This window comes from Heterocephalus glaber, unplaced genomic scaffold, assembly GCF_053883595.1.
Source record: "Heterocephalus glaber isolate CG9 unplaced genomic scaffold, H.glaber_assembly_v1.0 deba00000071, whole genome shotgun sequence".
Taxonomy (NCBI): Eukaryota; Metazoa; Chordata; class Mammalia; order Rodentia; family Bathyergidae; genus Heterocephalus; species Heterocephalus glaber.
This window is the reverse complement of record NW_028258137.1, coordinates 5597096-5612891: the sequence shown is the minus strand read 5'-3', so window position 1 is coordinate 5612891 and position 15796 is coordinate 5597096.

The following is a 15796-nucleotide window of genomic DNA, read 5'->3' as shown; positions in this document are numbered from 1 at the left end:
GACCAAGGCCAATGGCTTTTGTATCACAAGGTGATGGCAACCCAGCTTTACCCCTGGGGTGTAGCAGAGTTTTTCAGAGCATCTCTTTTCAGATCCTCCTGTTGTTCTTGGTGTACTGTTTAATAACACTCACCTCTCTGAGAAAATGATCTTTTCTCAGCTTACAAAAGAAATACAGCTTCTCCCATCTCCTCCCTATCTATCAGAGATTATGACCCAAGGTGTAGAACTCAAAATATGGATGTTTAGAAAGTGAAAGACTAAAAAGGGTACAGATCCTTTGGAAAATCCAGTGGTTCCCAATTCTTTAATTTCACAAAATGGACAGAACACCCAGTAGATTTTTGTATTTTGACATGTACCTGTAAAGGAGTTGCAAGGACTTAGCGATACTGCACCCACAAACATTTCCACTCCCATCTCATATACGTGAATAGGGACCAGTGACCCGCTCCATGCATAAAATTTAAAAGGGAGACTAATCTGGGTATGGTGGCACACTTCTATAATCCCAGCACTCTGGAAGTGCTGCACGTTCAATCCCAGCTTGGGCCACTTACCAATTTAGCAAGACCCTGCCTCAAAATTTAAAAAGAGGCCCAGGGATGTAGCTCAGTGTGAGCTACATCTCTGGGTTTGATCACCAGTACTGGAAAACCAAACCTAAGCAGACTTGGTGCTACATCTCGTTTCATTCTGAAAATATTAACCTACAGATAGATGCAACTGGAGAGAAAAACCTTCATCACATTGATACATTTTCAATGAAGTTTTGCTATGTTTGTGTATTAAAATTTGTACTTAACTGATCAAGAAAAAAAGAAAAAAATTTTCCAGAAGAAAGTTTTAAAGGTTTAGAGTATTTTGATTATAAAATACCATGTAAATGTGTTAAAGATACAATTAAGCAATATAAAAGCCAAGAGTAGGCTAAAATTCTGAGGAAGAGGTATTAAAATGCAAATTCAAAAAGTAAAAGAGAAAGTGTGTCATTTTCTACTATGAAAAATTGTTTTGTCCTTTAATTTTTGAAAGAAGAGGTATTTATAAGTAACTTTTATATGTAGAGCCTCTTGGTTAAATTTAAAAAGAAAATAACAGTTTTATTTGAAAATGTAGTAACAATTTGTCAGCACTTACATCCTTTGCAATTATTCATGATGAGAAATTTTAGTGGTCAATTTAGAAATGTATATGGGGGGGAATGTATAAGGGGATATGATACCCAGATTTTCAAAATTCACTTAAGTATCTGAGCATAACATTTTCCGTGATTTTTTTCTTCTTTTTTTTTGGTACCGGGGATCGAACTCAGGACCTTGCACTTGCAAGGCAGGTGCCGGAACCACTGAGCTAAATCCCCAGCCTGAGCATAACATTTTAAGATTGCTGATCTAGGGCCACTTAATTATATCTAGAAGCAGAGATTGCTAAAAGGGGCTGCAATCCTTTTTACTTCAAAAGGAATGTAATTTTACTACTAACTTTTATGCCATTGTACTTTTTGGAAGCAAACCTAAAAGCTGTATTCTAGCCAACAGAAAGTTAATTCAGAAATATGCAAAATTGGCATTTTAAAAATTACTCAATGATTTGTCCTAGGGTTAATTTTCAAAAAATTACCTTGAAGAGACAAGAGTCTACAGTGATCTTATCTTAGACATTTATACATTCCTTATTTTTCACTAGGTTTTGAAAAGGTGCATCTGGAAGCTTATGTTTCATTATTAAAGTGTAATTTATTTTTCATATAAATAGTATGTACTTGTGTGTACATAGAGAATTATGTGAATGAGTCACGTGTTGGCTGCTGTTGATGTGAAAGTAAATAGCTGTATCACACTTGAAAAAATAAAAATTTGATCTGGATGAATACAGCGGTCTGCTCAGAACTTTGTTTTTAACTGCTATTCACTTTTTCTGTTCTCAAAAGAAACAAAAAGTAATTCAGCCAGGACATAGGTACAGTTATAATTCTTTTTTAAAAAAATGTTTCTGGTAGCTCAGTGGCAGAGTGCTTGCCTAGCATGCACATGGCCCAAGATGTGTACAGTATATAAAATGTGGGACATTTGTAAGGTGGAAGAATATAAGGAGGTGACACAGCACACATTCATATGATATTACAGATGCCTTATTAATATGGATACATTTGTGAAACATGGAAGAAAGAGAAAATGCCGAACAGTGCTACCCACCAATACCATTTATAAAACTTCAGATTAGGAAGACAGACTCTTTTGCTCTCTTTTTCCTGCTACTGGCCTCATTCTTGTGCATAGGACCACAGTGCGCTGCAACATTTTTATGGGAGGCACCAAAGTGACCAGGCCCAATTCCATTAAGTTGAGTAGTTCAAAGAGGTAGACACACACCAAGATGAAACAAATCCAAGAGCACATCAATGAACAGAAGAAACTAACTACAGAGATCCCACATTAGCACCTGTCTTTCCATTGTACTCCTGAAACCTCAGCACACGGGCACTGCTCACATATGTGCACACACTCCAAAACAGAAACATGAGAAAACAAGGCAACAAAATGCCTCCAAAAGCAACTTCCCAAAACATATCCAAGGGGTACTAATGAAAAGGAAATAAACCAAATGGCTGAAATATGCAAAATAACAAAAGCAAAGAAACTTTGCAAGCTCAAAGATGGTATACTAAACAGACAGTGTACCTAATAAACTGATTAGTGAGCTTAAAGATACAAATACAAAACTAGCAGAGCTAACCAAAATAATTCAAAACATGAATGACCAATTTAACAAAGAATCAGTTAAAAAAAAAAGACCTAGGTGTGATGATGCACACCTATAATCCCAGGACTCAGGAGGCTGAGACAGGAGGATCACTGCAAATTTGAGGCAGCCTGTCTGCTAGTGAGCTCGAGGCCAACCTAAAGTACACAGTGAGACCCTGTGTCAAAAACCAAACCTCCAAATTAGAGTCCATGAAAGTACCAAACAGAAATCCAGTACATAAAATTTATCAAAAGTATAGGCAGTAGAAATGACCAAAGTGAGGACAATGTCAGATCTAGAAGATAGAGACGACAGGTGATCACATAGATATGTTGTACCTTAAAAACAACAGTGAGGCATATAGAATCCCAAATAGTCATGACCAGAAAAGACTTTCCCCACAACACATCACTGTCAAAATCTTAGAAGTTCAATACAAGAATAGAATCTTAAAAGCTGTTAGAGAAAAGCAACAAATCAGTTATAAAAGTAAGCCCATAAAAGTTATAGCAGACTTCTCAACACAAACCTTAACATGTTCCTGCTGGCTTGAGCCACTGATGTTACATGCATAACTGTCTCATCAGGCAGCTTGTACCACTTCTACCACTGGTGGTACAAATGGTACCAGCAGCGAGACATACAAATTATGGCTCCGTCAGGAACATATTAAAAGCCAGGAGCATTCACAATAAAGTGCTTCATCTCCAAAAGAAAAAACTTTCAACCCAGACTAATATATCATGCAAAACTATCCTTTAAAACTGATAGAAAAATAAGGACATTCCATGACAAAAAAAATCTTAAGGAATTCACAGCAAAACCAGTACTTAAAAACATGCTCAAAAATATATTGTACACAGAAGACATGAAGCCACCAATGCCCAAAAAATCAGATGGAAAGAATACAAGTAGTTAAGCAAAAGGGAAAAAGGAATCAACAAGAGAAAAAATACAATGACAAGTGTTAAGTCAGTAATGATCTTATCTTCTATATCTGAAATTCCGTCCTCACAATGACTCATTCTGCTGCATAGACTTTCAATGGAGTTTTTAATCTGGAAATCTGTTTGCATCTGTTTTATGGATTCCATTTGTTTCCTATGTTGGGATTCCATCATGTTCCTCAGATCCTCTGTTTTTCAATCTGTGTCCTCTCTAGATTTATTAATCATGTCTTGCACTATGAGCACAATCTTTGCTGTTATCTGAGAAATTATTTATTTCATTTTTTCCAGATCCTCTTTTGTTGCCAGTTCAGGGAGTCCATGTGGTTGAGCATCAGATTGTTCCATCTTGTTTCCCTTTGCGGTTGCTGTAGGTGATCCGGAAGTCTGTTTTTGAGGCTTGTTTACATGTCTTCTCATTTCCACGGGGGAGAGGGGGTTTGCTGCTGGCACCCCTGCGGCTCACCTCCTCTGCCCTAGGAGTGGTGGAATGGCAGCAGGGGAGCCTCCTTCTGGGCGCTGGGACTGGCTCACCTCCTCTGCCCTAGGAGTGGTCTATCAATCTTTTTAATAATAAAATGGTATAAGCTGCCCAATAGGACAGTTATGTATATATCACTGGTGGTTGAAGCTGGCAGAAACACAACACATTCAAATTGGAGCCACCTGGCAGCAAGACACAGAAAGTACAGTCCCATAGTGAACATATGAATACCCAGCTCTCATAGATCAACAAAACAGAAAATGAAAGAAATATCAGGGGTGAACCACACTTTCATACAAGTGGACTTAATAGTTATCTTTAGGGCTGGGGATTTAGCTCAGTAGTGCCACTGCCTGCTTTGCAAGCGCAAGGTCCTGAGTTCAATCCCCAGTACCCCCCAAAAAAGTTATCTTGACTGTTCCACACTACAACAAGGAATTCATCTCACCATCACACAGAACTTTCTCCAAAATACACCACATACTAGCCCATAGAGCTTGCTTAAATACAAAAGAATCAAAATTATTTCATTGATATTATCAGATCATAGTGTAATGAAATTGGAAATCAATAGCAAAGAAGCAAGAAATCCTGCAAAAACATGGCAATTAAATAATACAATCTTGGGCCAGGGATTTAGATCAGTGGTGCCACTGCCTGCCTCGCAAGTGCAAAGTCCCGAGTTCAATCCCTGGTACCAAAAAGATAAATAAATAAAGAAAACAATTTTTTTTTCCTGGTACCAGGGATCGAGCTCGGGACCTTGCACTTGTGAGGCAGGCATGGTGCCACTGAGCTAAATCCTTGGTCCCAAATAATACAATCTTGAGTAATGAGTCACAGAAGAGATCAAGGAAGAAATTAAAGTTTCTAGATTCAAATGATAATGTCATTACAACATACCAGAACTTATGAGACACAATAAAAGCAGTCCCAAAGGGGAAGTTTATTGCTATGAATGCCCACAGTACAAAAACAGAGCAAGCCCAAATAAATACCCAAATGATGCACCTGAAGATTCTAGGCAAAACAAGAACAGTCCAAATCCAAACCTAATTATAAAGATGAGAGCAGAAATTAATGAAACTGAGACAAAAAAATCAGTGAATTAAGGAGCTGGTTCTTCAAAGAATAAACAAAATAGACAAACCCTTAGACCAAATTTACCAAAAGAAAGAAGGGAAAGACCCATATCAATCCAATTAGAAATGAAAAAGGTGAGGGCCGGGGATTTAGCTCAGTGGTTTCGCTGCCTGCTGCGCAAGTGCAAGGACCCGAGTTCAATCCCCAGTACCAAAAAAAAAAAAAAGTAAAAGAAATGAAAAAGGTGAAATCAAAATGCATACTGCCAAAATTCAGAAAATTCCAAAATTCTGAAGATTAGTAATTACTTTGAAAACTTGTATTCCAAATAAACTGGAGAATACTGAAGAAATGGATAGATTCCTTGACACATATGAATTATCAAAACTGAATCAAGAAAATAAAAGCTTGAACAGTCTGATAAGAGGCAACAAAATCAAGGCATTAATAAAAAAACCTACTAAGAAAAGCCGAGGACCCAATAGATTCACCACTAAATTGTATAAGAACTTCAGAGAAGATCTGATACCAATCCTCCTCAAACTCCTTAATGAAATTAAAAGGGAAGGAGTACTTCCAAACTCATTCTTACAAGTGAGCATTATCTTAATTACCAAACCGGACAAAGACTTAATTAAAGCCGGGTGTGGTGGTGCATGCCTGTAATCCCAGCACTCGGGACGCAGAGGAAGGAGGATAGCCTTGAGTTTGAGGCTAGCCTGGGCTACATACAATTACAAAGTGAGACCCTGACTCAAAAAAATAAAATACAAAAAAAAGACAACTGAAAAAGAATACTACAGGCCAATCTCTTTTAACACATTTCTGCTGGCTTGATCTTGATCCACCAATAATACATGCATGACTGTCCCATTGGGCAGTTTGTACTACTGGTGGTTTAAGTGGTACAGCCATGCATGGGACAGTCATACATGTTCCACTGGTGCTTCAAAGCACATAGCAGCAAGACATACGAACACTGGCTCCATCATGAATATGTTAAAGAATATAGATGAAGAAATCCTCAACAAGATAATGGCAAACAATGTAACAAATCAGTAAAAAGATCATACATCATGACCAAGTAGCTTCATCCCAGGGATGCAAGGATGGTTTAACATATACAAATCAATACATCACATAAGCAGAAGCAAGCACAAAAGCACATGATCATCTCAGACACATAAAAAAATGACAAAATCCAACATCCACTCATGACAAAAATAGAAGAAAATAGGTACAGAAGGACTTCATCTCAATCTGACAAAAGCCATTTATGACAAACCTCCTGCCAACATCATATTAAGTGGGGGATAAACTGAAAGCTTTTCTTATAAAATCAGGAAAAAAGATGTTCACTATCACTACTCCAGTTCAATATATTACTTGAAACTTTAGCCAGAGCAATCAAGCAAAAGAAAGAAGTAAAAGGGATACATATAGGAAAGGAAGAAGTCAAATTATCATTATTGGGCCAGAGATTTACCTCAGTGGTTCTGCCCCAACCCTAACCCTAAATGTATACACTATATTAACAGAGTCAAGGACAAAAACCATATGATCATCTCAATAGATGCAGAAAAAGCATTCGACAAAATCCAACACCCATTCATGATAAAGACCCTACAGAAAATTGGAATAGAAGGTCTTTATCTCAACCTGATTAAGGCTATCTATGAAAAACCAACAGCCAACATAATACTAAATGGTCAAAAACTGAAAACTTTCACGCTAAAATCAGGAACAAGACAAGGATGCCCACTATCACCACTCCTGTTCAATATGGTTGTGGAAACATTAGCCACAGCAATTAGAAAAGAGAAAGAAATAAAAGGAATAAAGATAGGAAAGGAAGAAGTGAAACTGTCATTATTTGCTGATAATATGCTACTTTACATAGAAGACCCAAAAAACTCCACCAAAAGACTTCTAGACTTAATTGACAGATTCAGCAGAGTAGCTGGATACAAGGTCAACACTCAGAAAATAATAGTCTTCTTGTACACAAATAATAGACTCACTGAGCGAGAAATTAAGGAAACAATTCCTTTCATAATAGCATGCAAAAAAATGAAGTATCTAGGAATCAGTCTAACAAAGGAAGCAAAAGACCTCTACACTGAAAACTACAGCACTCTGAAAAAAAAGAGATCAAAGATGATAGAAGAAAATGGAAAGACATCTCTTGCTTCTGGGTAGGAAGAACCAATATAGTGAAAATGGCCATACTGTCAAAACTACTATATAGATTTAATGGAATGCCAATTGAAATTCCAACAATATACTTCACAGAACTAGAGAAAACAATCCAAAAATTCATTTGGAAGCAGAAGAAACCTAGAATAGCAAAAGCAATTCTAGGTAACAGAGGCATGGCAGGGGGTATCACAATCCCTAACCTGAAACTATACTACAAAGCTACTGTGATAAAAACAGCATGGTACTGGCAAAGAAACAGTGGAATAGATTAGAAGATGCAGAAACAACTCCAGACATACTCAGCCACCTCATCTTTGACAAAGGAGCCAACCATCCTCACTGGAGGAAAGATAGCCTCTTTAATAAATGGGGTTGGAAAAACTGGATTTCAACCTGCCAAAGATTAAAACTAGACCCATACCTCAGCGGTTCCACTGCCTGCCTTGCAAGCAGAAGGACCGGAGTTCGATCCCTGGTACCAAACAAAACAAAACAAAACAAAACAAACTAGACCCATATCTATCACCATGCACTAAACTAAGATCAAAGTGGATTAAAGATCTAAATATTAAAACAGAAACACTAAACTTGCTGGAAGATAAGTTAGGTAGAACTCTTGAAGACAATGGCACAGGAAAAGACTTTATGGACAAAACCGCAGTAGCACAGGAACTAGCACAAAGAATCAACAACTAGGATCTATCTTATTAAAAAGCTTCTGCACTGCAAGAGAAACCACCAACAGAGCTAAAAGACAACCTACAATGTGGGGAAAAAAATTTTAGCAGCTATACCTCAAAGGATTACTATCTAGAATATATAAAGAACTGAAAAAAATCAGATCCCCCAAATTCAAAGACCCAATTCAAAAATGGGCATCTGAAATGAACAGACATTTCTCAAACAAAGAAGTAAAAGCAGCAAATAAATATATGAAAAATGTTCAACATCACTGGTCATTCGAGAGATGCAGATGAAAACAACACGGAGATTCCACCTCACCCCAGAAAGAATGGCTGCTGTCAAGAAATCAACCAATAACAAATGCTGGCGGGGCCATGGGGAGAAAGGAACCCTTCTCCATTGTTGGTGGGAGTGCACACTGGTGCCACCATTGTGGAAATCAGTATGGGGATACGTCAAAGAAGTAGTGCTAGAGGTCCCATTTGACCCAGCTATTCCCCTGCTAGGTATCTTCCCCAAAGAATTAAAAGAATCATACCACAGCAATGAATGTGCACCCATGTTTATAGTGGCACAGTTCGTAATAGCTAAAACTTGGAAACAGCCCAATTGCTCATCAATGGGAAACTGGATAAAGATGTGGGTTTTTTTTTATAAAATGGAATACTACTCAGCCATAAAGAACGAGAAACTAGAAACATTTATAGCTAAATGGATGCATATTGAGGCCATACTCTTAAGTGAAATAAATAGGACACACATGTGTAAATACCAAATAATTTCTCTGGTGTGAGAAAGTGAAAGTGTAAATAAGGATTAAAATGAATAGTTGATAATTTGAAGCAGGAAGAAAAGGTCCAAAGGGGTAGGGGAAGTAGGAGGGGAAGGGGAAGGGAAAGAAGAGAAAGGAAAAATTATGAGAAAAGAAAATAATGGAAACAAAGTCTATGTAAATAGGGAAGGGTGGAAGAGGGGAAGGTTACACAGGTAATGGGAAAAAAATTAGAACCAAGATACATCATGTACAGGTACAAGCACCCAATGATAAATGTAAATGTACTGTATACCTAAAATGTACCAATAAAAGAATTTAAGCCAAAAAAAAGAAAGAAAGAAAGAAATGCAGGGCCTCTCCGTTAAGCAGACAAAAGGTTATCAGGGATCAAGGTCATGGAAGACTTGAACACTGTTCGCCAACCTGCCCTGATAAAGACACCACCTGCAACAACTGGGGAACACATATTCTTTTCAACTATGCACAGAATAGGCTCCAAGAGAGATCATATTAGCCACAATATTTAAGTCTCAAATGTTTAAGGATTGAATCATCCAAAGTGTTCTTTGTAAAATAATTAGACATGAAAAACGAAGATATCTGTGAAAATCCCAAAAGAGGGGCCGGGGATTTAGCTCAGTGGCACCACACCTGCCTCACAAGTGCATTTTGATCCCTGGTACCCTCCCCTCAAAACCCAAAATATTTGTAAATTAAACACATTTTGAGATAACTGTAACATGAGTCAAAGAAGACATCTAAAAGCAACCTAGACCTTTTCAATTTAAATGACATGGAAAACGCATGTTAAATGTGGAGAATGCAGCTGAAGCAATGTCTAGGAGGAAATTCACAGCTTTGAATGCTTATGTTACAAAGATTTAAAAGAAATTAAACTTCTACTTTAAGAAACTAAAAAAAAAAGCAGATTAAACCCAAAGTAGAAGGAAAAACAAAAGGACAGAATTACTGAAAAACAAAAATATATAAATAGAATAAAGAAAAAACTCAGTGATCCCAAAGTCCATAAAAAAGACTATATACAGAAATACCTGAACATGAAAGGCTGTTTCTGATTCAATAATGCAAATTTTAAGTTACCTGGGACCTTTTCTACCTTCTTTCAAGAATGCCTTCAAAATTGCTAATGACAGGTAGAAGGAAAATATTTCCCTAACATCAAACTAGAACCATCTTTTAAAGATTCAAATACAAAAAGGACTTTGGTCACCTCATACAATCCCAGTCATCCAATAAGAATACTCAAGTCAATGAAATCCTGGGAAATTATTTTTAAAAAACATAAGGAAATATAAATAAAGAAAACCTCTCTTTACTTGCCACTCCAAAAGAAAACAGATTTCTTTCTTTTCTAACACAAAAGGACAATGTGTCCTGCACATCTGGCAAGCACTGTTTTCTGTAGCCATCAATGATATGAAGACAAAACATCTTTTCCAGGATTTTCTATGGAAATTAATTTGGATACATGCATTGAAAGAACACCAAAGACATCAACTATTATCAAAACACACACTTTTTTCACCTTCAGCAAAATGTTTTGAAATTCTAGTCATTTCAAATAATCTGCCATGTTCATATTCCTTTAACCACTTCTGGGTAAAGACAATCATACAGCTTTATATTGTAACAAAATAGGAAGAAAATGAAAAAAGAAAAACTTCTTGAATAAGAATAATGAATAAAAAATACCTAACAAAGGAGCTAACAACAAGCACTTATCATTCAAACTCAAAAGGTTTGGCGCCACGACGTAGCTCTATGGTAAAGTGTTTGCCTAGCATGGGTGAGGTGCTGGGTTACATCTCTAGCACCTCAAAATACACCCACACCCACCCACACACAGTGATAGTTTGCAGAACAAAGGGCAAAGGTTTCAATCTAAACTAGGTTAATGATATTTCTATTTTGTAACTATATTACTAACAGAGGACAACAACTAATTTAACCATCAACATGAAATACTGGAGAACCTTTTAAAGTATAAAGAGCAATTATTTACTTAAAAATACCCACAGAAGGAAAACTTACCTGAAAACAACACAAAAACACCAGGTTCAAGATCAGCAGGCTGTTCTAGAGCTTACTCTAAAACCAGTCTACACACTCTAACAAAATTGCCTCATGTAAAACTGTCAAGCAGGTGATTCTTTGGCAGCAAAAGTCCCAGGTGTTTCCAAGATTCTTCTCCTTCCAATAATTGCCAGGGTTGTGAAATGATGAGCTATCCCTCCCGTGATCAGGCTGTGCTATGCAACACAGCTGACTCTGAGAAAAGGATATCATCATCTTGGGGCTTGCCTAATCAGACCACCAGTGAACCTAAAGGTTTGTTCTGAGAATGAATCAAGATAGTGAGCAGGTCTCAGGCCACACGAGCTCTCTCTCTTCAGGGAAGCCACTGTTACAATCATCCAAGTACTAGGAACTACTGGAGTTGTGAAGATAACTACAAATGACAGTTCAACTTGAGTTGCTGAGTGCCTTCTTTACGCCGAGCACTGTTGTAAGGATGTCACACAGATGAACTGACTTCTGCCATACAGCAAGCAAACAAGTCTTGCTCCCCTGAGATTATCCACCTGGTTGTGGTGGAGGTGAGATTCAAACCCAGAGTCTCTGGCTGCAGTCTGTGCACTTAACTGGTCAAGAATTTTCAAGGTTAGAGTCTAATGTGAGTTTAAGGGAAAAGGCCAACTTCATCATTGGAAAAATAAGGAAATGGAGAGATGAGTGACTTAGGAAGAAAGTGGGCAAAGGAATGTGGCCAAGAGCTCTGAGTTGGGGACATTTGATCAAAACTCAGCTGCTCCATGCCACTTCATGGCTGTGTGACCTGTTAGTCTCTGCCTTCCCCCTCTCCAATGGGAATGGCAACTCGGCCAAATTCCCACTGTTGTGTAGATGGAAGCCCAGCACACTGCAAACCCCCAATAAGCGCTGGCCATCACGATCCCCGGGTGAGGGAGGCCCGCAGCAGCAGCCGCCGCCACAGAAAGCACCACACCCAACCCCTAGGCCAGCACCGAGCCACCCGCAGGTCTGCAGCGCGGAGGGAGAGAAGCCAACGTAGAGGGGACAGTGGGGTCACCAGCAACTGTTCCAGTGGCTTCCTCGGCTATTAACCCACGGGACGCTCACTCCTCCGGGATGCCGCGAGGGCTCCTTCCCTCTTCACAGAGGCTCCGAGGGTTCACGGCCTTCTGCCCGAACCGCGCGCCTCGCCCTCGCGAGGGTGCGCTTCCCGGGGCGCGGGCGGCCGAGGCGGCCGGGCAGGAGCTATCAGCCCGGGGCCCCACTCACCTCCTCCTTCCGCGAACGCTTGGACACCTTCTCGTCCATCGTCCATCGTCCATCATGGCGGCCTTCTCTGCAGCGCGGCCCTTCGCGCCCTCTTCGCACCTCCGCCCCACGCACCACAGGTGGGCGGCGCACCAGGTGCCAGCACGCGCTGGGGGCGGGGGGGGGGACGACGCAGTGGGTGGGCAGAAACACGTCACTTCCGGGCTGACAGTGTCCAAAACCCGGAAAGGGCTGAGGATGCCCCTCGGTGGGGAGGCCCTGGCTCAACCCCAGTACCACAAATAGAGATGGGTAGGGCCAGGGGCAGATAAAGAGATCACTAAAGTAAAGAAATGAATAAATAAATATTGAAAAGTAGGAGCACCAAGACCCCAGCGGACATGAGCCCTAAGAAGCATTCACTAAGTGTGCTGCAGCATTTCCTTACACTATCTTTCCTCAGGCTTACTTTCCTTACAGTATCCACACCCCTCCCAGCCCTGCCACGACCTCCTACTTGGAGGACGAGGACAAAGACTAAAGACCGCTGAACCCGGACCCAGAAATGCTGGAAAGGGGGAAGAGCATGCTGGCCGATCATGGTCACTGATGCTGGGCTGTTGGCTCGTCCCGCCCAGCTGAAGTCTTGGCCAGGTCTGGGTGGCCTGGGTTCCTCCTGCATGGCCGTGTGGCAGGAGCAGAGACTTCACAGAGGCTGCATGGAACCTGGTAGGTTCACTTCTCAGGGCCAAAAAAGGACTCACAGCCCAATCCCTGTCTCTGTGCTGAAGAACAACGTCCCTGTCTCCCTGCTCTGCAGGTGTCTTGAGAAACAGGAGGTGCTGCCTGAAGCTGCTGCCTGGCCTCTACAGAGGACCCTGGCTTCCTGCCCTGCCTTGTGTTTGTGTTCTTTTTCCAGGTTGTCAGTCTTGGTACTGTGAAAGTTGCCAGGTGGTGGAGCAAGTGCCTAGTATGCATGAGACCCTGAGCTCCATCCCCTGCACTGCATATGCACACACAAGCACAAAGTCTGAAGTCTGTAAGGAGGGAGGTGTTGCGCAGGAATGCCTTTCTGAGATCTTCTCACAGGGGGTTAGAATCACAGTATTCAGATAAGCTGCTTGGACAAGAGCCCCTCCTCCGAAGCCACAAGCCCCAAACCAAGAACTTTGTTTTCAAACAGCTTAAGTGGATGTCCTCTCTTTGTCTTTAGAAGTCCTCTTTGCCTGAGCCTCTGAGATAAACCTCATGCTATCTGGTCACTATCACTATCAAGGCAGGCTGATGCTGCAGGGGTGGTCTGGCACAGTAAGAGGTGGATGAGAGGCCCATCTGCCCTGCAGGTGTCTCACTGGCAGCACTTAACACCCAGGGGGCCAAAACTTAGGAGGACAGAGACAAAACTATAGGCAACTTGGTGCCCAGAAGGGATCTGGGGACAGGAAAAGTGTGAGAGGTAAGACCAGAGAAATCTGCACCGTGTGGGTCTAATTACCAATCATTTGTTCATGATGGTGCATCAGCGTGACTGTTCATACCACCAGGGCGGAGGAGCCAGGGAGCTTCCTGTGCCTTCCTTAGCCTTCTGCAAACTGGAAATTCTTCTAAAATAAAAATTATATTATTTTTGAGACAGAGTCCAGGCTGGCCTTGAACTAGCTATGAAACATCAGACACCGCCCTCAGCCAGCCCCACATTTACTAGAGGACACACCGAGGCACAGGACAGGGCAGAAAGGTGAGCGCTAGGTGAGGTCACACGGGCCTCTGACAGTCCCGGCCCTAGAGCCAGGCCCCAGGCCCTTTCCATAAAATCACCATGGAAGGGGCAGAGGCTCCGATCTGAGGCCTCAACCTCACTGTGGCTAAGTGGACCACGTGGAGGGATGGGAATGAGGGTGCCAAGGCTGGAGAGAAGGGTTATTCCAAAGCGGGTCAAGGAAGAACAGAAAAAAGCGTTGCTCAGAATGGAAGGAGACAAGGGCGGGCAGTGAGTGTGGCCACAGCCCAAGGTCCTTTCTAATGCTTCCTAACTAGACCTACAAACCGCTGCAGGGAGGACGTGACAGTATACTTCACCATCCTCTCTCCCTCTGTTTTCCTAGCTTGGCAGGCTCTTTGGGAAAGTGTGTTCTCAGTCCTTGAGCTGAGTGTGCAGAGTGGCACAACACAGTAATGCAGACAGCATTTTCTGAGTTGCTATTTTCAAACCTCATCATACCTGCTTCAAAGGGCTGAGACTAAAAGCTTTTTTTTGGAGATTTTACTTCATGAAAATAACTGACCCAAAGAAGCTGGGCATGGTGGCGCATGCCTATAATCTGAGCACGCTGGAGGCTGAGGCAAGAGATTCCAGGCCAGCCTGAACTACAGAACAGGACCTGGTATTAAAAAACAAAAACCAGATGACTTAATTCTTCAAACATAAAACCTTTAAAATGTCCAGCTGATTTAATCAGTGGGCTGTGAAATCAATATGGTGCAAGGTAAAGTGTAGATTCCACATATAAAAATGAAAACAATGCTGAATTCCATTATGAGCAACAGGAGGCGCATTGCTTTTCCTTGTGAGTTTCAATGAAATTAATACTTCTATCTTACACTATTTTGTATTCCAGGTAGTCTGGGGTCATGTTCTTCCAGCTGAGAGGATGTAGCTCGCAATCCAACCACTGCCCTGGTTCCCTGTAGCTGCTTCCGGGTCAACAGACAGACTGGCTGGGAGGCAGGGGGGCCCCCTGCAGGCTGATGGAGGTGCAGCCCTTGTGCGGGGTGAGCACACGCTGGGGCCTGCTGAGCTGCTGACCCCAGAGCACGGAGGAACAGTGACCCCTCTGATGGGATGGAGCTTTGTGAAGACACAGCCACCCCACCCCACGCTCTCGCCATGTAACGAGACCCTCACAAGTGTGCTCGAGGTGCTCATCTTACTTCAAGTCACTCAGGCTGGGACACGGGAGCTACAGAGACCGAGGACGACCCAGCCGTTCCTGTCACTGCTCTTCATCTCGCCATCTCTCACGGCCGGCTCCTTCCCTCTGGCCCTCTGGGTTCTCTCTTCCCTCCCACAGTTTCCAGCCAACCCTCCCTTGACAGGCGGACTGCTCTAAGCGGCACCTTGTCCTGTGTCCTCACTCATCTTACGGGGTCTTGACAATGGCAGCCCTGGGTTCAGGTTGCCCACCTTAGCTTGCTGAAATGCCCCTTCTCTTCTGAGGCCATGAGACACAGTGGAGCCGCACTGCAGACTCTAACTGCACGCTGGGGAGGGAAGTGGGAAGGCAGCAGGGACTCAGTGCCTAAGCAGCTCACCAGCTGTGTGGTGGGAAAACCTCCCGAGGCATCTCCATCTGGACTGATGGCCCTTTGTGGGGCCCAGCAGAGCACCCCAGCTAACGTCAGCTTCAGCGAGTCCATCCAGGGGTCCAGACCTGATCCTGGGAACCCAGGTCTTTTGGCCCAGGGCTGTGCTTCTGGGGATGGAGACAAAACTGACCTGAGGCCAGGAGGGGGCGCCCGCCTGCAGCCATGGTTGCCATTTCCCTTCCTAGTAAGGGCACTTTCACAACTCAA